Here is a 24,681-nt window from a genome sequence, read left to right as displayed (position 1 = left end):
CTAGCTGGTGGCCAGTTAACTAGTGGTATCTCCTAGAAGTCAATACCTGGTCCAGTATTCTTAAACATCTCCATTAATGATCTGGATGCTTGAACACAGTGCAGCCTCAACAGACTTGCAGATGATAGGAAGTTAGCAGGAGTGGCTAATGTACACAATGGTTGTCCTGCCACTCAGAGTGAATGGAGAAATAGGCAGGCAGGAACCTTATGAAGTTCAACAAGAGGAAATGAAAAAGTCCTGTATTTGGGGAGGACTAACCCCCATGCACCAAGACAGGCTGGGGCCATCCATCTGGAAAGCAGCCTGGCAGAGAAAGGCTGTGGAGTCCTGGTGGACAAGCTAAGCATGAGTCAGCAATGCAACCTCATGGCAAAGACCAACAGCCTAGTGGGCTGCACATTAGGAGGAGTGTGGCCAGCAGCAGGAAAGAGGTGATCTTCCCCCTCTACTCAGCCCTGGAGAGACCACACTTAGAGTATTTGTCCATTTCTGGGCTCCCCAGTACAAGAGAGACAGGAACATACTGGAGAGAGTCCAACAAAGGACCATGAAGATGATTAAGGGACTGGAGTATCTATCCTATGAGGGGAGGCTGAGAGAGCTGGGACTGTTCAAAGCCAGCAGAAGACAAGACCCAGGAGGGGTTTCATCAATGGGTATAAATACCTGATGGGAGGGAATGAAGACGACAGAGCCAGGGTCTTTTCAGTGGTGCCCATCAACAGAACTAAAGGCAATGGGCACAAACTGAAACATATGAAATTCCATCTGAAAACAAGATTGCACTTTTTTACTGTGAGGGTGGTCAAACACTGTAACAGCTTGCCCAGAGAGGTTGTGAAGTGTCCATATGGGGAGATATTCCAAACCTGACTGGGCATGGGCCTGGGCAACCTGCTGCAGCTGACCCTGCTTAAACAGAAGGTTTGGACTAGATGAGCTCAAAAGATGCCCTCCAACCTAAATCTGTGATTCAGAATATGAAAGGAAGCCATAAACACAAGCTGAAAGGATTTTAAAAAAATCAAGGGAGAAAGGTGCTAGGTATGCAGAAGAAAAAGAGAAATTAAAGGCAAGAAAGAAGTCTTTTTCAGCTCCAATGAGTATGAAAGAGAATGAAAAGTACAGCACAATGCTACGTTGGTAGTGCAGACAGTCCCATAAGAAGATATGTTTAATAGTAGCGAAGTAGCTACTTTAAGGATGCTTCCACCTATTGTCTGATGCATTTGTCTGTTGCTAACTACTGTCTTTGACGCTAAAGGGCAAGATCATTGGGATCTTCATCTTTTATGGTGCCCTTATATAAAAGAGCTTCAGCACACCCAATCTGTAACGAGGCTAACTGGTGTTACCACCATTAAAATTATTACAATACAAATTACTTAAATGTAACAGATGGAAAAGAATGAGAGAAAGAGGATAAAAAAAAACCTCTCAGATGAGAATACTCTCTACAGTAAACACATAACTGAAAGAGGAGCAGAGGGAACAGAAATAGGATAAACAAAGCCAGAGCAACGCTTCTTCTCCAGTGTGGCAAAGTTTTCCCAAGATCCCAGTTGAAAATACAGACAAAAGATACAGAGAGTTCACAAGAGTCATGGTTATGGGAAATGAGGAAAGAAAACAATAAATTGAGGATATTAACCACTTAATTGCTAGAGATCTGCTAAATCTGCAGCGTATCTATCAGTTTTCTAACCATGTACCATTTGATTTTCCTCCAAGGAATGTAGGAAACCTTGAAATCACACAGTGGTTTTGATAACATGAGAATGGACTGAAATGCCCCAGGGTAACAAACTCACATACTGCCGAGTGATGTCTGATACATTTAATAGCATCTGAAAGAAAGTTTGTTGTGACAGCTGTGGAGTAGGATGGCTGGAAGGCTAGGTGGACTTGCAAAATGAGGAGGAAATTTATGCCTAAAAATAAGTCATAGACTTCTTCCACCACTTAGAAAGAGGGGAGAAGCTTTATGATCGTGAAGAGTGAAGTAAAAAAGCAGACATTCCTCAAAGACTGCTTTTCCAGAATTGTCAAGATTCCTCATCTTGGAGAACGTTTAATCAGCTGGAAAATCTTGGCTTTGGGAACACTCACAGTCAAAGTTCCATTTATATTACAAAGTCCTTAAAATGAGCCTTTTTACATCCAAAGCTAAAGAAAGGAAAGGTACAACACAATATGGATACAAGACTTTGAATACACTATGAAATATTAAGTCTAAAACTCCAAAGGAAACACCAAATCATGGGTAGTTTTACCTTTATCCACTTCAGAAGAACTACCTTGATTTGCTACAACTCAAGATATGTCCTGAAATCCTTGAAAAGATAAGTGCGACCTAGTAGTGTATGACCATATATGCCCAGGTAGTGATATTGACTTATGTGGACAGAATAGGAAGTGAAATGTTTAAAGAAGGCTAAGGATTAAAACAGAGAAACTACAGATGTGCCAAGAGACACTGCAGTCATAGCTCCCCATTTGGCAAATGAAAAAGTTCATACCCCCTTTATACTGTGTATGGTGGAAGTACTACAGCTTAACATAGGAAGGAAGCAGTAAAGGGAACGATACTTAACTCTTTCTTCACCTGCAAGCCTCAGAATAGTAACAGGCTACCTTGATATAATCTTATTCACTAGTTGCTGCTAAAACGGATGGCAGTAATCCCGAAGAATCACACCGTAATCCATGTGCAGAGTACTGTATCAGCAAAGCTACAGAAATGATCAGTCTGCTACCTCCCTAAGAAGCAGTGACAGACAAGACAAAAATTCAGTAAAAAAAAAAAAAGGACAATATAACCACCAAACAATGCTTAGGCCACATAGCAGCTGATATTATTCTTAATGAGCATTCAAAATGCAAACAGTTCTCAAAAGGGAGCAGATTATTTTTTCAGAGGCAAAAGACAGGAATTCAGTGGGATTTTTAGATGAGAACAACTGAATAGAACAGAAATACTTAATGAAAGGAAGGCAGTTAGGAAACAATGACACCGAAATACACAATGTTTTTCATATTACAATGAATGCCAAAGTACACAGCTAATGCCAGCTGATGGCATTGAAAGACAACTGGGGAGGAGGGTGGGAAAGATGATTTTTTACAATTAAATCAAAACATAACAAAATAGAGCTGCAATTATATTACCTGGTATTTTGATGCTTAACTTTGGTGACAATTCCTTAAAGTCCACAGCTATTGCTGTAGTGTAAAAAACAAGACAGGTTGCCTTCAGACATAGAAAGACTGGCTTATGAAAAAAGTATTCACAGACACCGATTCTGAGACAAAACATTAGTGGCCTCTTACTAATTTAGGAAACCTTTCTTTATTGTAAAGGCCCTTGGGATAGACACATATCTTGTATCTTTTCACAAAATTCATATATAACTGAGACACTGAACTGCGTGTTTTTCTTTCAGCCTTTCCTACAGGAGAAAAGCATTCCCTTTTTATTGAGGCAATATAACCACAGAAATCTTCTCTTACAAACTCTTCTGTATTTTCTGTATTTTCTTATCTGAGGACATGAATTAGGCTATGGAAAAGAATGAAGTATCCAAGAGAGAGAAACAAGATGCCACCAACTAAGGGGCAGCAAAGACAAGAATTGCCAGCAAGGGCCCATACTTAAACATCTGTCGAAATGCTAAACTAAGTTTCTTTTTTACAACACATTCAACAAGACATCTTATATCCTGTATTTAGCTAAATTATTCCCACAACTCTAATGCTAAACATTTTCTTTCCAAGTTTTTATTGAAAGACTAGCAGACTGCATCCAGGCAAAGGATGAAACCTATCTTCATACCAGGAGAAAGCCTAAAACAGAAGGTATGAGCTATGAGCAAATGATCAATCCATATCTCTAGAAAGCAAAACTGCTAAAGTTGATGGACGGACATTGTAATGGGAGCAAACCAAGTTCCATTAACGACAGTCAGTGCAGGGCTGTTACTGTCACAAGTTGGTCTGCCACCCCTATGAAAGCCAAAAGGAATCAAATTGCTATCTGGCACTCGCAGGCACTTCTGGTGCTCCTCCAAGCAGCATTCCAGCAGAAGGCTGTTCAGTCCTACAGAACACGTATGTTTTATGTTGCTCCAGATTTTGGCCAGAAAATACAAATACTTTGAGTATCTCCTTCCAGCGATTAAATCTCAGTTTTAAAGGTGACTATACACTACTAAGGGTCAGGATATTTGCCAAAATGAACCACCAAAATAAGCAACCTTAGTTACTAATTATGTAATGGAGTGCAACAGGCCAAGTTTTCTGATGAAGCGACCTGTCTGGCCTTAACAAAAATTACGCCAGATGATAATCTCACCTACATACATCATATACCACTCTAGAATTATAAACTCTTAAGTTAAATTCTTAGTGATTCCATAAATGACAAGAATAATATTCCTCTATGACCACACACCTACAAAGCATATTTGCTTTGTATATGGAACAAAATTTTTCATTTTAAGTCAACAAATTCAGAGAAAAGTTAGGCACATTATTAAACACTTCAAAGAAAAAGAGCAAAAAAAGGCAAGACCAACATTTTCAAAAGTATCCAACCATTTTAGCTATTTTACTCCATACAGCTACAGTCTCATTTTACAGACTCTAAGTAGCACCACAATCCCAAATTAAGTCAATAATTATTCAACATTGCCGAATAGGATGAGATATTTAAGAATATTAATAAATAAAATTTCCAGATTAAAATAACTGTAACTTTTCTGAACATCTTTATTTGTTAGTTTTTTCATACAGTCTTTCTCTACAGTCACAAGAAAAGGTATGTTCCTCCTCCTGCTATAGTAACAACATTCAAGTGGTTTTGTGAAGCTAAGAAATCTGGTGAACATATTGCTAGATTTGTTAAGAAAACTGATATTCTAGTCTTTTGCCTCCTTACTCTACGATATGCCCACCGTGCCTTCCCTTTCCAAAGAAACAAAAGATGAATTTGTAAATACAACTATATGAAAAAGGCACAGCATGAAGATTTCTCATTACAACTGACAGAAAAATGATCTTTAAGATCCACACATTTCTTTACTTATATTAAGGGTGGGAAAGGATATTAATTTCAATGAGATATGTTATGAAGTATGTCATTTACGATTTCATCACGTTCACTAGGGCATAATACTGGTACTCAAATATCATGCTGTATTCCCACATATCAACATCAGAAACAAATTGCTACACTTCAGTGGCAATGTACAATTGGGGCCACCATCCCACCACAGACTGCACTGCAACATACAAAGAAAAGCAAGCTTAAAAAGTTTAAATGTAAAGAAACAAGGCAAAGAACAAACTGTAAGCAAGATGGATACACTTTACTTAAAGAGCTTGATAGAAAACTGGTTTTCAGCCAATTTTTAGAAATAAATTAGCAAAACCAGACCTCTTTCTGACATTGAGGAAAGCTCCAACAACATTTCTTCACCAAAGCTACTCTCCATTGCAGCACACATTTGATCATGGAGTACTACAGCTACCGTGCATAATGCGGTTCTGATTCTGTATTTAACTTCTAATTACTTTTTACTGCCATTTTAGAGACAAAAAATTATCAAACAGTTTTGCTACCAGAGAACAAAAAAAGTCAGTTATGGAAGCCGACATCTATCAGTATTAATTTTTTTTTATTTCAAGTGGCATTCAACAGTCCCAGTCAAGATCAGGGTCCACAGTGCTACCCACTGCACAGATACAGACAAACATGCCTTTAGGGCCTTACAACTACAGACATACAAAATGGACAAACAAGTGGAAGAGGAGGGACCCAGAAGTGACACCTCCAAGTGATTCAGTTGCACATGAAAGACATTTCAATTAGCATGACCACTCAGCCCCTTTCTCCTGACACTACCAAGACAAGCCGGTCAAAAGCTCATTGCAGTGAAGCAAATGGTGATATTACAAAAAGTCAACAGGAAATCAAAGTGGAAAAAAACAAAACAAAACAAAAACAACAAAAAAAACACCCAAAGAACATACCAAAGAGTAAACGCACCGATTATATAGAGAGAGCAGTGACAAATGTTGACACCAGTGAGTCTGGGTAAGACAATTCCTATTTTTCTGAGCCATGCAATTCTACTTCCAAAAGTGAATTTTTAAAGATGTGTTTAAGTTGTGTTGGTATTTTTTTAATAGAGCATAGCAAAATAGCCATAAATGTAAACAATTACTGTATCTGGTATACTAGTAATAAATATCTGAAAATGTCTGCTCTCTATTGTTGTTCACACACTAACTCAGCTGGCATGTTTCTCTCCAGAATTCTCATGCAGTAACTCAGAAGATCCATAGATCCATCATGCAGGTAACCTGTGAAATAGCTTACACTGAGCTGCTATAGGTTAGCGAATCTTAGGTAAGTATTGACAATTTTCTGTGTAGACAAAATTTGAACATCAGCAAATACAGACAGGGAAGCCCAGATGTATAAAATTTTCACATGAAAGTACCTCAATGCAAAATTTAAAGTTCATTTTGAATATTTAGTTCTCAAACATGCATCTTGCTACTGCTAGCTACAGGTCCTTTGGTGTTTTAACATGAAAGAGAGGAATACACTGCTCAGAACCAAAGAATAACTGACACCTGAATGAACACTAATTTCTTAATGTCTTTTGATGAATTACCATTCTAAGCAGACGGCTGAAACAGAAGAAACTTCTCTCTGAAGCAGCCAAAGAGTGACAACATAAACCTGAGCGGATGTTCAAAGTGGAATCAACAGTCTAAAACACCTTTTAGAGGACTGTGTTGACTTCTCAGTACACAGAATTAACACCAGGAAAAGTAGCCGTATTAGCAATTTATACGTTCAAATCCCATCCATGTGCTCAAATTAAAATATTTAATTGAGTGCAGTAGCATTGGACTAACAGCATTATAAACTATGTTTTCTATTTAGTAAGATGCTTACACAGTGAATTATCTATAAAGCTAAACATAGAATATGCCTACAGTATAGTTTTCAGGTTCAGGAATATTAGCCATTGGCCTTGATCAGCATTTTTCAAGAGATCTGAAGCCAACAGTTTCCAGAAAGTTTCCAGTTGTTTGGGTTTTTTTTTTAAGTTTTTCATCAGGGAAAGTCTTTAGAAAAATATCAAAATAGAATAGAATAGATTTTAGATGTTGTTGTTAATACAGTAACTGTCCAAGCAAAAATAAATGCCTTATTCTTGTACAGCTGTACCTGCAGAGATACCATAGAACAAACATGCACAAATACCAACAGCAGCTTCAGAATAAATAAAAGAAGTACCACTGCCAAAACATATTCAGGAGCTACACTGGAGATAGCTTTCCAAAATGGCAAAAAAATATTTGTGAGAAGGAAGGTAGTTTAACGAACTATGAAACTCCCTTTTCTCAACACAATTATTGTTTGAATCTCATGGTATTAGAAAAACAAATAGAGATCTATCATTTAAAGTCCTCACGGGTTCTTTGTTCTAGCTACCAAACTACCTGTGGTACCATTTGGTTGATCCAAGTGCTTAGTAGGGTCTTGAATGTGACAATACAAAAGCTGATACTGTACTTCAGTGTCATGTTAAGGGAAGATATTGACTTTGGCAAACATAAGTTGACTAGGTATACATATATGTCATTTTTCCGGCACACATTTTACTGCATCTGCAACACTATCAAAGACAGAATGTAATCAACCCTCTCTCTGCAAATATTATGTTAAGATATCTCCCTGTCTTTGCATTGACATGATTCTGACACTGCACCTGACCAATAATACACAGAGATTAAATTATGCTAAGGAAGTACAGGAGGAAACAAAACAGCCAGAAGTTTCCTCCTAGGTCTTAAATACTTCTGCACAGTTCAGACTGTATAAGGCAAAGCTGGCATGCAGGTGTCAGCTCCCAAACTCCAGAGAAGTTTTCACACTGGCCATCTTTGAGAAAACCAGCTCACCACCACTGCCAAGAATGCACCAGGCCCAGGCGAGTGACTGCACCTGAGCTCGAGAAGCGCACAGCCAAGCACAGCCCAGAGAGCCCACAGCTCCATTTCGAGACCCCAGTTGCTCATGCTATCCTTCTGCTATTGCAGGTGACAGCCAGAAGCTCCTTCTGGGTCTGCTGGAGGAGTTACGCCTGGAACACAATAAAAAGTGAACGTATTTAGACACTCTTTAAATTGCTATTTAGATACAGTGTTACCAAACTGGGCAGGGACCCCCGGCATCAGGACACCTCTGGCTTTTATCCTACCTGCTAAGCAGCCCTCTGCAAGCACAGCTTTAGGAACGCTGCTTTTAAGCGTTTCTAGTCACAAGACCAATCATTAAGGAGACAAAAGCTTGCAGGAACAACCCACTTAGAGCACTTTATTTTGATTTAGCTATAAAGGGTGATTTTTCAAACCCTCACATTTGCCTTGTCATAATTGCATAAAATTCATAGGGCTTTATCCACAGCATGAGTAGAGAGACTATTTAACATTTGTGGCTCTGGTGTTACTAGTATGAGGAAAAAATGGAGCCTCTGCCTCCTTCAGAGAATCCAGATGTTGCAAATGTCAGTCTTTTCATGAATTAAATGCAATTCCAAATTAAAATGAAACTGGTATTAGAGGATTGCTTATACTTGGTTTCGATGTTATCACATATATCAGCTTGCTAGCAGGGGCACTTGATGAGGTAGAGTTCACATGAAGTTACAACTGCTCCTTCACTCAGAAGCAGCCAAAAAGTCATCTTTGACTTGTCAATGAAGTGCTGATCCTTTCAAGGATGATGGTCTCGCCACATGTGCCCACGCTTCCATGATTTCCATATTAGGGTCACTCCTTAGAAAGCTCTTCTTTGAAACCATTTCGAAGCCAGGCTGGGGTATAAACAGTGCTTTGGGCTATGAATTACATATCAAACCTGCTCCCCAATGATGATGACTTCCCAGTCACCCATTGAAACAAATCTGAAGGCAACACTAATCCTACATCCCTTATTCCATGTTTACCAACAAGTCCTACTTGTTGAGTACAAAGTACTTAGATATAAACACCTGAAGAGCAGGCAAGGTCAGCAAGAAGCCTACATTTCTTAAGTTTACTATCCCATTTAATCCCTAGATTAAGGCTTTTTCTACAGCAAAGTTACCTTTTGCTTTCAGAAGAGCAGCTGAGCTTGCACAGATCACCACCCGCAGTTGCAGTGATGCTTGCAGCTAACAGCCCAGCTGTTACTTCACCACAGCTGAAAATGTTTTCCAGGAAAAAAGCTAGTATTAGCTGACTTTCATCCTTCCTGTACCACTCATCTGTAGGGACAGGAGATGTTAGACAGCATGTTTCATTTTGATAATTTGGGGAGGTTGCATTAGACAGATGCCTAGTCTAATTATTATTTATCCAGTATGCATCTGTTTTTTTATATACAGTTCACGTACTGATAAGTTCCCAATAGTTATTTTTATATAACATTCTTCAAAGGAACTTTCCCATGCTCCCATTCCTGTCTGCAAGCTGTTCAACCAGGCTGCGTGTTCTGGATTTTCAGAAAACAGTCTTCATAAAATCACAGAATAGTTTGGGTTGGAACAGACCTTTAAAGGTCATCTAGTCCAACCACCCTGCAATCAGCAGGGACATCTTCAATCAGATCAGGTTGCTTAGAGGCCCATCCGACCTGACCTTGAATGTTTCCAGGGATGGGCCCTCTACCACCTCTCCGGGCAACCTGTTCCAGTGTTTCACCACCCTCATCATAAAAAATTTCTTCCTTATATCTAGTCTGAATCTACCCTCTTTTAGTTTAAAGCCATTATCTTGTCCTGTTGCAACAGGGCCTGCTGAAAAGTCTCTCTCCGTCTTTCTCGTAGGCCCCCTTTAAGTACTGAAAGGCTGCAATAAGCTCTCCCCAGAGCCTTCTCTTCTCCAGGCTGAACAACCTGAACCCTCCTGTGTGAATAAATTTAATTCTAATACCAATGCACTGAGCACAGAAGCAACAGAGAAGTGCCATATCTTCCAGCATTACAACAATGAGGAAAAATCAAAGGAGATAAAGCAGCATGTGAAAGGATAGAAAAAAATTACAAAATTTGACTACTACTCCCCCAAAATATAACTGCTCTGACTTTGGTAAACCCTTGGGACCTGTAAATGCATGACAGTGGGACTGACAAGAGTGTGGTGTGTAACGCAATGATGAGATAACTGAGAGGGCTGCACCATAATCACAAGAAAATGGCACTGGTTTAAAAAACAAACAAACAAACAAAAACAAGCATATAAACATCAGATATGCTTTATAGACACATATGTGGTTTTTAACTGCTGGGTTCATCTCCTGAATTAAAGTGAGGGTCAGCAAAACAGGAATCACTTTGTATGGGTTTTTTTAATGCTTCTACTTTAAATAAAATTTGCCAAATGACCTAGATTGGAGAAACATAGGATATATCACTATTCATAACAACAGCTCTTCAAATAAAGCTTAAACCACGCATTGGCTTCTTCCAGACCAAAAGCTTAAACCATAAAGCAATTTTCATAAATTTGTTTCACAGATAACGTCAGATGGGAGAGTATGATGTGCGGAAAAAAAAGTATCATTTCTAGCCATGACAAAATACTAGAGAAAGCATAAAGTCTTGTTCGCTTACGAACACAAAATAACTCATGTTGTTGTGTCAAAAGGATTATTTTTATTCAAAACCAATATTCTGGGCCAAAAAATCAGACCTACTTTGAGCAGTGAGAGAACTGCTCACAGAAACACCACTTAGAGGTGGGAAATACCTTTTCCTCTAGGGAAAATGATTTGTGAATGAGTTTTCAGCTCACCTACTGCCAGATGTAAACACAGAAAGATAATCATACTATTCTGACACCCTCTTTTTCCAATGAGACAAAAAATTCATTGTCCCAGTCAAAATTTAGACGTGAGGCTAAAGACAGCGTTGTCACCTGCTACAAGCACAGAAAACTTTTAAGAGATGTTTTGACATTCAGCATAAGCTGTTGTCTCCAAGTTTCTTCCAGTTTGACCACCTTCTCCTCTCTCAACACCACATTTTCCAGAACAGTCCAAAATTGGACAACTACCAAAAAGCCCCATATGATCCACTCGTATTGGATATGCTGTGTTTGGCTATGCCATGTCTTTTCAATAATCACGACTATAGTGCACACCAGATAGCACTGCAAAGCAAGATCTATCTGCTGACTTGGGCAGCATCACTTGCTGGAAACAAGCACATCTGTCCACATTCAGTTACTCGGAGATATTCAAACTCACTACCACCCTTTCTGCAAGTTTTCTCTTCAGCTATAAGAGTTAAGTCCAAAATGAAGCATGAATCACAGACCTTAGCTGCAGTAGTACCGTATATTAAAATCAGTGTAGGTGTACTTTACCAGCCTATGGACTGGGCAACAGAAGATTTTGATCAGTTGTGGCTTAAGTCCATCTAGGTCCCAGCTACAGTGGCTCTGCCCTCCAAACTGTCATTCACTTGCACCAGAACCTCATCCATATGGTCAGGCAGCAAGTTGGTTCTGGGAACCAATCCATTGAAAAACATTTATTCTTTGTTTGCAGATATTAATCATGAGCATTAGTATCAGTAGGTTACTGCCAAAAGAAAATGGGGATATACTACTTGAAGGAAGATTGGACTGTGGCAGTCCCTGCAGCCTGAAGAGCAGACAGCTCTGTTCTTTCCACTACCTCTGCTACCTGGGTGAGAATCACTGACCAAGGGACAGGTGGGTGGCTGGGATGGAAGCCTCCGCAGCAGCTGCAGGTAAATTAGACAAGGGTAGTAACTCAGAGCTTGCACAGAGTTTTCCAAGCCTATTCCTGAGACTTTTTTGCTTCTGGAAACCCTCTAGAGATTACTTACTCAACAACTATTTCAAGACAATCAAACTGAAGAAGTAATTAAAATCAAGCTGACTTTGTTTTCCTTCTAGGGTATCTCACAGTGCATCACCGAGGTAGAAATTGTCTGCTCTGTGTATTTTTCGGCAGCACTGAATACATTACCTGAGATTAGTAATGTACTTTTCTGCCTTACCTAGTTGTCATAAGAGAAAATATTAATAGTCTACTGCAGTATATGATCAATCTTAAAGAAATTAGTAACTTCCAATTCTTTCTGCTTCCAAAGCAATAAATAATTTCATTAAACTAAAACTCCAAGAAGTGTTTACACAGTCTGCCATGGAAGAGCGCTCGCATTTTGTATGGGAGAACATGACCAGAGAGAGCACTAGAAGGTGAGCCCTGTGATTCAGAACAGTAAAAATCAACAAGATCAGAAATGCTAATCTCAAAACCTGTGGAGAGTAGAAGGGAAACCATTACAGATAAATAAAATTTATGCTTCTGTCTTCAAAAGTTACAGATAAAAAAGTGGATGCTTTCCCAACAGAGTCTATTGGCTCAGATCTCATTTTAAGGCCTCAAAAAAGCACTTTTCTTTCTCAAATGTCTATTGGCACATGCATAATATTACATAAGCCCCTTTTGCAGGGCTACTTGAAACACAAAATTACTTTTGACTCACTCGTCTTATGTAAATTCACAGTCAAGTGCCTCTGAAAAAAACTAACACAAAAATTAAAGGCACAGGATATCAATATACATGTAGCAGATGAAAGCTAGAAAAATTGTGGGAGGGTGGAAAAGTGATCTCATTCCCTTTCATACAGAGACTTCTGGCAGGAAATGTGCTATCACTACATTTAAGTAAAAGATCAGACACCATAACCAGCAACTGGAGGAAAAAGAAAGCAAAAAAAACCCCAACACACATATACTTAAAACCAGAACTGTTTTCTCACATCAGTACTAAAACAGCCTTCACAAGGGTGACAACAATTCTCAGTTGCACAAGATGCTGCATCTGTGGGGTCACAAAACAGGCTTGGTCAAATCCTGAGCTGGCTGAAACCGTCACTGTTGTACTGAATGCAGGATGGTCATTCAGGCAAGTTTAAAGTAAATCTTAGTTGTTTATATATCCTATGATGTAAGAAATGTCTATGAGAGGTGACCTGAGATTAACCTCCTCTCACTATAACACAAAAAAACATTGATTTAACTTTATCTTAGAGAATTGAGATAAACTTGACTGGAATTCTTCTTTTCTAAAACAGCATTAGTCTCTTTTAAAGTCAGGTTTTAAGATCATAGGTTTTTTACCACACCTCTGATTGCAATGGGTAGTAGAGAGAAACATTTTGCCAAAATACGTAACTTCTTAGAGATGCATTTTAATCCGTATGTCTGTTCATTAGATACTTCTATCAACTCCCTCTTGGCAGCAACAGCACCAAAGGGATTTTCATGTTTTTTCTCTCACCCACTGTGGAGAAAATTCATCAAACAGGTCTATGTTAATTAGATTCAAAAGACTCTGAGAAAATATTACTATTATTAATACCAGGACAGAAAAAAGAATCCAAATGAGCTGGGTGTCTGAATGCCCTCCATTTAAAAAAAAAAAACACCAAACAAACAAAAACCACATGAATAAATAAATAAATAAATACCCCACTACCACCACCATTGGTCCATTCTCTCTGTTTCAAAAACAGAAATCAAGGCTCTTATAAGATCAAGGCACCCAAATTACCATTTCTTAAAACTACAGGCTAACAATGTTAACATTTTTCTCAAGCTGACATACAATTTTTTCTCCTATTGTAAAATCAAAACAAAAAAAAGCAGAGCATCCTCCACAGATTCTGTCAGAAATACTGACTTAATCAAGTAATTGGCATTTACGAGATCAGAAAATCAGAGCTAAAAATTCACTATTGACATCACAGTGAAAATGTAAGTGACTGGGGGTCAACTGAAGAAAGAACTTACACTTATTTCACTACTTTGAGATTATTGCAGACATTTGGTAACAAAAACGTGAAAGATTACTGCAATGCAGTTTCTGACAGATAATATTTCCTGTCGAGACAGAAGAGAAAGAACTGTAGAGCTTCAAGATTGTAATCGTTTTGTACATTTCTACACACAAAGTACTTTTTTAAGCAAAATATTTCACCCCTGCAGCTGCTATCTCTTAGATGTACTGCCATCCTTCATCTTCATCCACACACAACTGGAAAGGAACGAAAAAATGACAGGACAAAGTTTTCAATCTTAAACAAGAAAGTTTTACACGCTATAGCAGGAATAGATAAAAGAATCCCATGTGCATTATGAGTTCATGCAATTATATCAACAATAAGAGACTGTGTAAGTTGCTTCCTTTCCTGATTTGGCATTAAAGACATGCAGGCATTTGCAAAACCATGTTATAAAACAAATAAGAATTTATATGAGCTTTTACTGACAGATGTCTCCCAACAGGGGTCAATGCCAGGTTGTTCTTCCCCAGCCCAGATTTGCAATCTGTTCTTATCTGATTTACTATCTCATTGCTCTGCTGTTCAAAAGAATTACATATATTTAAAACACCAAGAAACAAGATTGGTTAAGACAAAGGCTTTGTATGAATCTCTAAAGCTGCAGTGGCTCTGATCCAAGTTTATCCGCACAGACTTCATCTGAAAGATTGAAGTTTGGGTAAAGTAAAACTGATTGCAAGCACAATTGATAGATGCTATTCAAGATAGAGTGGATAAGTCTAAAGAAATTAGTCAAAAATTACAAGGAAACAAGGGACGTAAGAACTCTCAGGGATATGGCAGGCTTTGTGGGGCTTCTTTGGGGAAAGAAGTGTTTGAGGTTTTATTTAAAGTAATAATCTAACAGAGGGAGCACCAGACAAGACTGGTGATTTTAAGAAGTGATTGTAGGTAAGCGTGAGAAAGACTTTTATTAACAGCTTTCATCCTCCCAGAAAAATAACCCGAGCAAAATCAAGGCCAATTTTTCTCACCCTAGCTTAAATCTTATGAATTTCTCAAGCTAAAATAGAAAGATACATTCTAGATAGACGTAGATGTGAGCAATTTTTCCATTCCCACACAGGGAATCTGTTCTACAGTCATACCAAGTCTTGCTTTATAAGAAGAAACACCCACACGCTTCCCCTTCATCGACAGATTACAACACTCTTACAGTCTTTTGATACAAAAGGGCGAGCAGATGTGGAACTATCTCTAGAAACAGTAAAAATTAATCTAATTTTGAACAGAGTGAAAACCAGACAGGCAAAATTTTGAAAACTAAGGCTTACAAAACAAGAAATCAGGATTTCAGGTGTTGCACATGCATGGCCCTCTCTGAGCAGGTGCTTTGGATGCTCATGCAGCACTTAAGAAAGCCAGGTCCCAAAAATTCTGCAGTTTTAAGGAAGAAACATGTAATCAACAAAGAAACAGAAATCTGGTGCTTGTATTTTGAATTTTCTCTTCAGCAGTTCTGAGCAGACTTGTAACCTGTCAGACATAACCACTAGATTCAAAAGGCTCCTCTGTTATCTAATGCTTCCTTAGTAAAATCTGATTCAGCTTGCAAAACTTACATTTTTTTCATTTTTTTGTATGTCGATTTTCTCTCCCTCATATATATTTTAGTACTTCTATAAAATATGTATATGCATATACACATACATAAAAAATGTATATACATATATAAAAATGCCTCTCATACTTTTCCCTTTTGCATGAATTTGAAAAAGGTAGTCTTTGAAGAATAAAATCCTGTCAAAACAAATCTAACGGGTACTAGTTACTAGGATTTCCTACTCAGAAGCACTAAACCACTTTACATGCTGGGACCTCTTCACTATGAAGTCTGCCATAAAATGTAATTAAATATCTAATGCACCCATCTGGTATTTATGGGTTTTACCCATTTGCAGCGGCTTAGCTTTCAGTCAGCGACTGCTGTCAACTCTGCCGGTTTCAAGATCACGGCAGAGCACCGTGCCTCGCCTAACGCCGGCCACACGTCCCCCGAGCACGTGCGTGACGGCCAGCTCCAACTGCGGGCCGATATTTGCTTAATTATTAAACCATTTCTAAATTAATCGTTTAATTATTAAATAAATAATTAAAGATTAAAAGGAACCAGAGGGGAAGCAGGCATTTCTCGCCATGCAATGGAGCGCCCGTGTTGCTGAAGGGCGACCAAGCCGGTGTTTTTCCCCCTCCAGAGAAGGGCGTGAGGACAGGCCCGAGGTGGGCCCGACGCCCCGCTGCCAGGCCGGGGGACTCCAGCCCACCGACCCAGGGCAGCGCCCGAGGCTGAAGGCCCCATTTCGGGGACACACACACACACATACCCCAGCGCATGCTGGCAGCGCTTTAAAGCAAGGCCTCGGCAAGAGGAGGAGACGGGGCTGAGTCCCGCCGAGGCGCCGGTGATGGCGGCCTGCGTGCCCCTCCTCGACCCCAACCAGGCGGCCGAGCCGCAGCCGCAGCCGGGTCCCCCGCGAGGAGAGCGGCCCGGGGAGAGCGCTGCAGCCGGGCGAGGGGCAGAGCAGCCCGGGCGAGCGCTTCCCGCGCGGGGGCCCCCTGTGAGGAGGAGGAGGAGGAGGCGGAAAAGGAGGAGGAGGAGGGGAGCAGAGCAAACACGCACCTTCCCCGTGCAGATCGGGCGGCAGCCGCTGCGCCAGCACCGCCTCCGCCCGCCCGGCCGGGCGGGGACCGGGGGGAGGAGGAGCCGCTGCGAGGGTTGGCAGGGGCGGGCCGCCGACCCGGCCCGGCTGGGGCCGGTAGCGCCGAGGCCGCCTGCAGCCGCGTGGAAGCCGCCTCGGGGCCGGCGCTGCGTTGCGTTGCGGGCGAGGCCGGGCGTCCCCCCGCTTGCCGGCGTGTCGGGCCGTAGCGCCTCGTCGGTCCCTCTGAGGCGAGGCGAAGCGAGGCGGGCCCGGCCCGGGCCCTCCCGCCCGATGCCGGCCTCTCGGTGAGGCCTACGAACTCCCACCCCTGCACCACCACCAGCCGCCCTTCCCCGGGAGAAGCCCCCTCGGTGCGAGGGGGCTGCCTGCTCCACGGGGTGGCGTTTTTGTTAGTGGGGCGAGGACGTACAGCCAACAGGTGAAGCGTGAGGAGGCTTTCCCGCTGCCTGCGTGGTGGCAGCGGCCTTCTGCCTGGGTACTAAAGAATGTGGCAGGACGTGTCGTTCCTTGGTGGTTTCCAGCGCAGGACGTGTCATTCTTTGGTGGTTTCCAGCGCGCTGAGAGCCGTCGCTGCCTTCACACCGCTGGCAACCGAGGTAGGGCCACCGCTTCTTGCGTGGCGGCCTCCTGCACAGCACTGCACTCATTTAAATAAAGTGTTTAAAAAAACACTTGGGTAAATGAGTGCAAATTCTTCTGTAAATAAGGTCTGAAAATGCAAACGTGGGTCTTAATCTGCAAACACTTGAATTGAAGCTCTCGACTGATTCTACTTAAGTCAACGGGACTACCCAGGTGCTTATAGGTAAGTGGTTTTAGGATCAAAGACCTTGGTGCATTTCCAAAAAGCTGCTGTAGCAGGAAGACGGTGAATAATTTCCCTCTAATATTCAACACAGTATTCCAATATTCATGAACTTTCTACCTACGTGAAAAGACTGTAATACTAATGAGCTTCATGGGCATGTACCTTGAGGAGGGATTCGAAACACACTTTATTATAAGATAATGGCTGTCCCTGCCAACCTGACTCCTCCACCCGTTTATTTGAGGTGACTCATTTGTATTTTTCACTTGCATTTTTCAGTGCACAGTCTGGATGGTACATTTTTGCAGCTGGGGCTGTGTCCTTTGCTATACAGATCATGGAGCGTGGCAGTGGGATGCAACAATACCTTTCTCAAACTGCTGCGGTCCTTCAGAGTCCTGTTCCTTGAGGGTAACAAAATAACTGTTTCAATAAAAATGTTGCACAAGGAAATGGCTGTTAGAGATCTGCCTGTGCATGCTGTATATTCTTCACATACTGTGCCATGTAAGCTGTAAGTGTCCATCTGGGACTGTATCTCTGGAAAGAGATTATACACAGTGATTAAATAGTTATAAACGTGTCGCTGTAAGTCAAGCAAGAAAATATTCCATCCCCAAAGTTTGGTGGCTGCTGCACCCACAACGTCTTGAACTTCACTGCCAATGTATGGCTTTCCTTTTTGCTTCCAGGGAGAGAGAGAACACGGAACAGGTCTGTGTGAACAAGCTCATGTAAAACTGTACTTGCAGTATTTGAATTTAGGATTTTGGTTCATTCCTGGAAGTGATTCCTTCTCTCTTCATTTGCTCCCTTTACAATTAAATCACTTTTCAAAACTTGTTTCCCATTAATTTTTCCTGAATTAGCTTGCTTTGTTAATCCTCCACAGCCAAGGAATCAGAAGGACGAGTGATAATAAACCATCTTTTTTCCCCGTCATCAAATAGTCAGAAGGGTGGAGAAATCTTGGTATGGCTGTCATTAATCCCAGGTTAGAGGGAAAAGAGCACGCTGCTCATGTCCTTGCCTTGAGAAGCAATAAGTAAGAGCAAGTGGAGACATAACAACAAAACTTAGAGCTCCACCCCCCAAGCCTCTTTAGCCAGCAACATGCACATATCTGTTTATGGGTTTGAAACACATCAGTACCGACTTAGCCTCAGGAAAGGTATTTCCATCACACCCATCTCTTACATTATTTTCTCATATTTTGCATTATTCACTAAATGCATAGTTTTGTTTTCCTTTAGTCTGCAGCTTCAGGACTTTCAGATTGCTATTCTTCCCTCCTCAGGATTGTAATTGTAAATCAGGGAGAGGCTGGAGCTGAGGAGACCTGTGCTCAGTTTCCCAGACTTTATAAGCTACTATGCTGGGCAAAATCCTAGCCCCCCCCCCCCCCTGCATCCAGAAATCACCCATGTGATCCATCTTGCATACTTCTGAACTCATTAGACTATTCAGGTGCTTGAAGGTCCCCATATGGATGTATCTTTACAAGATTGCTGTGATTATGCTGGTAGGAACAGTGTCAGAGTCAAGAACTTAATACTCAGGAAAGGGATTGGATATATATGAATGTCAAAAATAATCAGAATTATCTGATTATAATTTGGTGCTTCAGGGAATAAGCCGGTATCTAACTGCTGGAAAGGGGAATGAAATCTAATGTGAGGACAGATGACACTTCTTACTGCTGGATCTTTTTCACCTTCTATTATACAGTATGTGAAGCAACTGGTGGAGTGTGCTGTTAGGCACAGGATACTGCCTGAATGGATCCTGAATCTCTTCTGATAGGACAGTCACTTGATACCATGCTTCTCCCTGCACAGAATGGGGATGATGGATGATGCTATTTAACTGTGCTTTGTTTTTCTAGTCCGTTTAGGCTGCATGGCTTCTGGAGCAAGGACTGCTTCGGTGGAGCTCCGAACTTTATTGAAGTCTCTAAAATTTGACTGTGTTAAAATAACAAGAAGAAATCACAAGCATATTCACATACTAATTATTATGCAAAGTGGTGAGGGAGAGGGAAGAAAGTACAAGATTCCTTTGAAAAGCTGCCAGCACAGGTCCAAACACAAAAGGTGTTTGAAGTGGGAGCACACTGTACCAGCCTGAAGGAATTACTAATATACCAGCTACACTTGTTTAGAAACATGATCTCAATTTTCATTTTATGACACTTATTTACTTCACCAAAGCATTTTCTGTGTTTTGACTCAGTCTCCCAAAAGTCTCCTCTAGGTCCACATTGTATTTCAGTACCACTAGAAGGTGTTTTCCTCGTTTAAAAATTTTTCTTTGTTGCTTTGCACTGTAGGCAGGTAAATATGGACTGCTAATCAATGCAAACTTCAGCTTTTATTTCCTCTTATTTTTCAGTTAAAGGAGCTGAAAAGAAATATTCCTAAGTTTCCAAGAAGCACTGGGTTTCAGTTCTTCCTAGGAAGAAGTGTTCAAGCTTCACCCTGACTTGTATGTCTTTCCACTTATGCAGCCTGGCAGCAAATAGGTATGTCCTAATAGTGGATAGAATGGGGAAAAGGTAGGGATATTGTGAAAGAAAAACAGCAAGCACCTCATGGCATGTATTCTTCCACACAAATTCTGCTAGCTTTTCTGCTGCTGTGCCAGAGACTTGTTTTTTTCAGGTCTCAAGAGCAGCATCAGCTGAGAGCAGAACATCTGCCTGCAGTGGGCTGGTAGGGTGTGCTTGCTTGGGACACATCTTAGCTGGGGCCTGTCCAGTGCTACACAGGTTTACAGTCAGAAGTCGGCATTGGTTGCCCTGAGTTTCTATGCATTCTCATACTAAGTTGATGTAAGCCAACAAAATTCAGCCTCTCCTGACAAGGTGAAATCTCCTCTCTGAACAACACAAGCCAACATATAGCCACTGGCAAAATGCCACTGTATACATGCTCCAAGAACACAGCAATGTTGGCAGCTGCAAGCCCTGGGTCCTTACTCAGTGTGCAGCAGCCCTTCTGCTACAGCCTCTTGCAGCGAGGGCATGCAGCACCTCAAAAAAGCAGTGATGAACACACATGCTCCAGGGACATAAAAATGTCAGCAACTCATGACCCCACTGAAGTTCTGGTAGCAAAACTTGCCAATAAGACATAGCCTGGCAGAGTAATTTCTCCTGCAGATTACTACAGGTTTACTTACAGGGACAATGGGTTTGCCGTGCCACAGAAAGGGTTTTGTTAAGCATTGGTGGAAAGTGTTCCCACTTGACTCTCCTTATAAACTGTGTGACTTACACTGCCATATGTAGAGAGCAGAGCATGGGCACCTGATGTAAAACCAGAGGTGCAGGGAGCCCTGTCTCTGCATTCCTGTGGATCTCCAGTCTTCGGGTGGCAAATGCTCCAGCAATATACATGAGTCTTCTTCCACTCCTGTGTTTACAAACCAAAGGCATTTGGATGCCTAACATCAATTATCATATATTTGCATTAAAAATACATTAAATACTGCTCTAAATAAGTTTTCTTATGATGAAGGAATTAAATTATAGTTTCTTTCAGCAACTCTCTCCACTACAGCTAGGTACCTTTATTTGTCTCAATATTTTTGTGAGGATAAAATCCAGGCTCAACTTATTCAACACATATTTTTCCCAAAAAAGTTTAAATCCATAGATACTTTTAAAAATTCAGATAAAATACATCTGTTATTTCTGGATATATGGACTTAGTAAAGGGAATCCTCTACCCTGCTGTGTACCAAAGCAGCCCTTTTTTTCATAACACACCTACTGTTAACGGTGAGTTCCAAGTTCAAAGGCCCCTCACTACAGGAAAGACATGGAGGTGCTGGAGCGTGTCCAGAGAAGGGCAGCAAAGGTGGTGAGGGGCCTGGAGCACAAGTCTTATGGGGAGCGGCTGAGGGAACTGCGGTTGTTCAGTCTGGAGAAAAGGAGGCTGAGGGGAGACCTTATCGCTCTCTACAACTACCTGGAGGGAGGTTGTAGCCAGGTGGGTACTGGTCTCTTCTATCAAGTAACTAGTGGTAGGATGAGAGGAAATGGCCTCAAGTTGCGCCAGGGGAGGTTTAGATTGGACATAAGGAAAAATTTCTTTGCTGAAAGGCTTGTCAGGCATTGGAAGAGACTGCCCAGGGAAGTGGTGGTGTCACCATCCCTGGAGGTATTAAACGCGTAGACAAGGCACTTCAGGACATGGTTTAGTGGGCATGGTGGTGTTGGGTTGACAGTTGGACTCCATGATCTTAAAGGTCTTTTCCAACCTAAATGATTCTATGATGCTAAAGGACATCCAGCACAACCCCACTGCCCTGCATGAAGACACAGTTACTCCCTGGGCACAGCTTGGGCTGGGTTGAACTGTGTTGAAAATGTTACAGGCTGTCTTTGTACCGGATGAGCCAAGAAAACATCCATCTAACAGAGGCAGATGGGAGGCTGAGCAGGAGTGTGACTTCTCTGGATAATGATGCTTCAGCCAGCCATTGTACTGTATTGGGAAGGGGAGTGTTCTTGGAGTGTCGGATACTAGACAGATGGACAGAAACTGAGTGCCAAAATAGCTTGTTACCAGCTGAACAGGCCCAAAAGTGAGAGGTGTTTTATTTAGTGGTAGGTTTTGAATGCAAACAGACACAACTCCCCACTCTGTGTAGATGCATGCTCTGAGACCCAGCTTCACTAATATCTCTTTCTAGGTTTAACTACAAGACTCTGAACAGGCTGCTGAAGTCAAGCAGAGATAATACAGCATTAATTATTTAAACTTCAAAAATTGTGATTCTGCAAGAGAGTCAATGTGTTACTATTAAAACTAACTAAAGTTTTGGAGTCCTTTTCTGATCCTCTACAGCATATATTTAGAAGATGGCATGATTCTTACTCAAATTTGCAAATTCTGTCTGATCACAGTTTGAAACCTTTGATACACATGCTGGAAAGTGAAAAGCTGATATACTAAAAGCTTGTGTAAAAGAACACATTGCTTATTTAAGGACAGGTACAGTATTTCTTAGAATCTAGAAGAGCCAGAGCTGAACAAGTCTACAGAGTTTCAGAATCTGCATTAAAAGTCCCATCAGGAAAGGCTGAAGTAAAATTCCACTTAGCTTTTAGTCGTTGAATGTGTGTTATAAAAAGCACATACTGGCAGAGAAAAATTGATGATTTCTACTGCCAGAGCTGTTACAAAAATCAAACCATGAATTGGGAGAAAAGTCACATGGCTGAGCACCTGTAACCAGTTTTTGAGATGATAAAAGAAAACTTTAGACTCTTTGACAGCTCTTCTGTAGGTATAAAATTCTCTTTTTTTTTTTCATTTTCAGGCTTTTTTTTAAAAAACCACTTAGAAGCTGAAAAAGCAGGAAAGCTTGTACTCTTCCAACCTATGGGAGAAAAGAAGAAAGATTGAAACCTACTGGTTTTAAAGTCTTAACAGACATTGTGATTGGAATTACTCAGTTCAATTCAGTAACTAGCAAAAATGCTTTTGCCTAGTAAATAAGCTACTTCCAATAATTACATATGCTTTGAAGTCAAAATGGTTTTGCTAATCTTTGTTCTGATGTGCTTAGTATATTTTACTTTATAAGAAGCGGTAATTTTATGCATTCTTAATGAAGTCTCAATTTCCATTGAAAAGCAAGTTGAAACAAATAAAAGCTATAAACTGAATCAGCTGGTAAATAAATATTTATTTACCATTTTTAACATAACAGAATGGAAAAACTAGAATATAAAAATGGAAGTTAAGCTTTGTAATAGCATAAATATGTAAATAGTGTGTACTCCTGCAGAGCAAAAAGAAGTACAAAATTTACTGTAAAGATTAAATTAAATTACAAGTTAACAAGCTGCCTTGTTTACCAGCCAATGAAAACCAAGTTTCTTTAGGAAAATACCTGAGCACATGCAAAACAAGGTGAAAGCTGATGATTTAAAGAAAGGTTTCTTGCTGCTGCTTTGATTGTAGTCAATGATATAAGCTGTCTGTGATTCTCAGGGAAGGTTTTCCTATGGGATAGAGCTCAGATAATGAAGATTTACTAGTACCGTTCCTCCAGCCTTGCCTCACCTGCATGAAGGTGGCACCTCTGCTAGCCTGGCAATGAGGCACCAGGTCAAGGCAGGGTCCTTCATTCAAGCTTTTTGGTCTCAGCAGGAGTTAAGCTGTGCCCTCAACCATCCGAGACTTGGCCTCAGAAGCTGTTCCTTCCCAAGAAGAGGTTTTTCCCCAAGTCAGCATTAACTCAGCTAGCACTGTGAGCTGGTCCAGAAGGAAGCACATGCTCCGCTTCTCTTCCTTTCACAAGAGACTCTTCTGTTAGCTCTGCGGTAATGAAAATTATAGGAATGAATGATGAAAACTGAACTTTGGGCTGTTTTACATTCTTTCAGTACTGTTTAGTGTGATGGTTGTTGACTTCTCCCCTGCCACTATATTTAGAAAGGGGAGTAGGAAGGAGATGAGTGCTAGTATTATAGGTTATGACACAAAAACATAAAAAAGTAAGACTGTTCCCATTTCTCTTTGGTATCCTCTGGGGAGCTGCAGTGTTTAGAGAAAGCTCCTGTTCCACCACAGGAGCTCAGGAAAATGGGCACCAAACTTTGTTTAGCCTCTAGGACTACATATGGCCATACAAGGTGGGTGGGTAACTAGGACACAGAACTTCTTCCTCCACTGAGCTTAGTTTCCCACCACTAGATAAGCTTCAAGTAGCTTGTCTGGTGGAATTACTGTTCCTTAGATGTCAGCACTTGGATTAAAAATAGAAAAGAATCAGAAGCTTCCTCTGCATTCAACAAATCAACAAAAGATCCATGGGAAAAAAATTGCATAATGCCCCAGAAGAAATCCAAATGAATTTAAGTCACCCCCTACAGAGAACTTGGTCTCTGTTTATTTTCAACAAACTCTTACAGGTTTTGCAATATTTTTCTGGAAGTTTTTCACAAGCATTCCTACTTCTTCTGACTCTGGGCTGGGGCTGAACTGCCAAGCTGGAGAAATTCTTTGGACCTGACCTTCAGCCATGAGAGACAGCGGCCCTCAGGCCCAGCCCAACTACAGCACAGTTTTTAAGCTGCAACGTGAATTTAAAAACTCAAGAGCTCTGCAGGCTATGCCATAAACACATTTGATATCGAAGGAGTTAGGGGGAGTGAAAGCTTGACATCTCCCAAGTACGGAAAACAAACGGAAAGTTGCTTCAATACGCAACAGCACATCTCAACTGCAAAGCCCCAGTTGCATGTCTCAT

General features: G+C 40.9%; 1 protein-coding gene and 1 long non-coding RNA gene across 3 annotated transcripts in view; one reads left to right on the top strand and one right to left on the bottom strand.

Moving 5' to 3' along the window:
- CPQ (carboxypeptidase Q) overlaps positions 1-16,925 on the bottom strand; it is a 168,008-nt gene extending 151,083 nt beyond the window's left edge. The window contains exon 1 of one of the 2 annotated variants that reach the window (XR_012649865.1): positions 16,568-16,684. The gene's annotated coding sequence lies outside the window, so the exon portion shown is untranslated. Of the gene's footprint in view, positions 1-16,567 lie in introns of both variants that reach the window. The other variant, XM_075023657.1, reaches the window with a different exon arrangement.
- LOC142029199 (uncharacterized) lies at positions 16,854-17,880 on the top strand. The gene is made up of 3 exons (XR_012649866.1): positions 16,854-17,203; positions 17,315-17,412; positions 17,695-17,880. It is a non-coding gene; the product is annotated as an uncharacterized LOC142029199 (long non-coding RNA).
- Positions 17,881-24,681: the final 6,801 nt, after the last annotated feature.

The sequence above is a fragment of the Buteo buteo genome, chromosome 3 (genome assembly GCF_964188355.1).
Source record: "Buteo buteo chromosome 3, bButBut1.hap1.1, whole genome shotgun sequence".
NCBI lineage: Eukaryota > Metazoa > Chordata > Aves > Accipitriformes > Accipitridae > Buteo > Buteo buteo.
The sequence above is the reverse complement of the archived record's forward strand: the minus strand, read 5'-3'. Positions and strand labels throughout refer to the sequence as shown.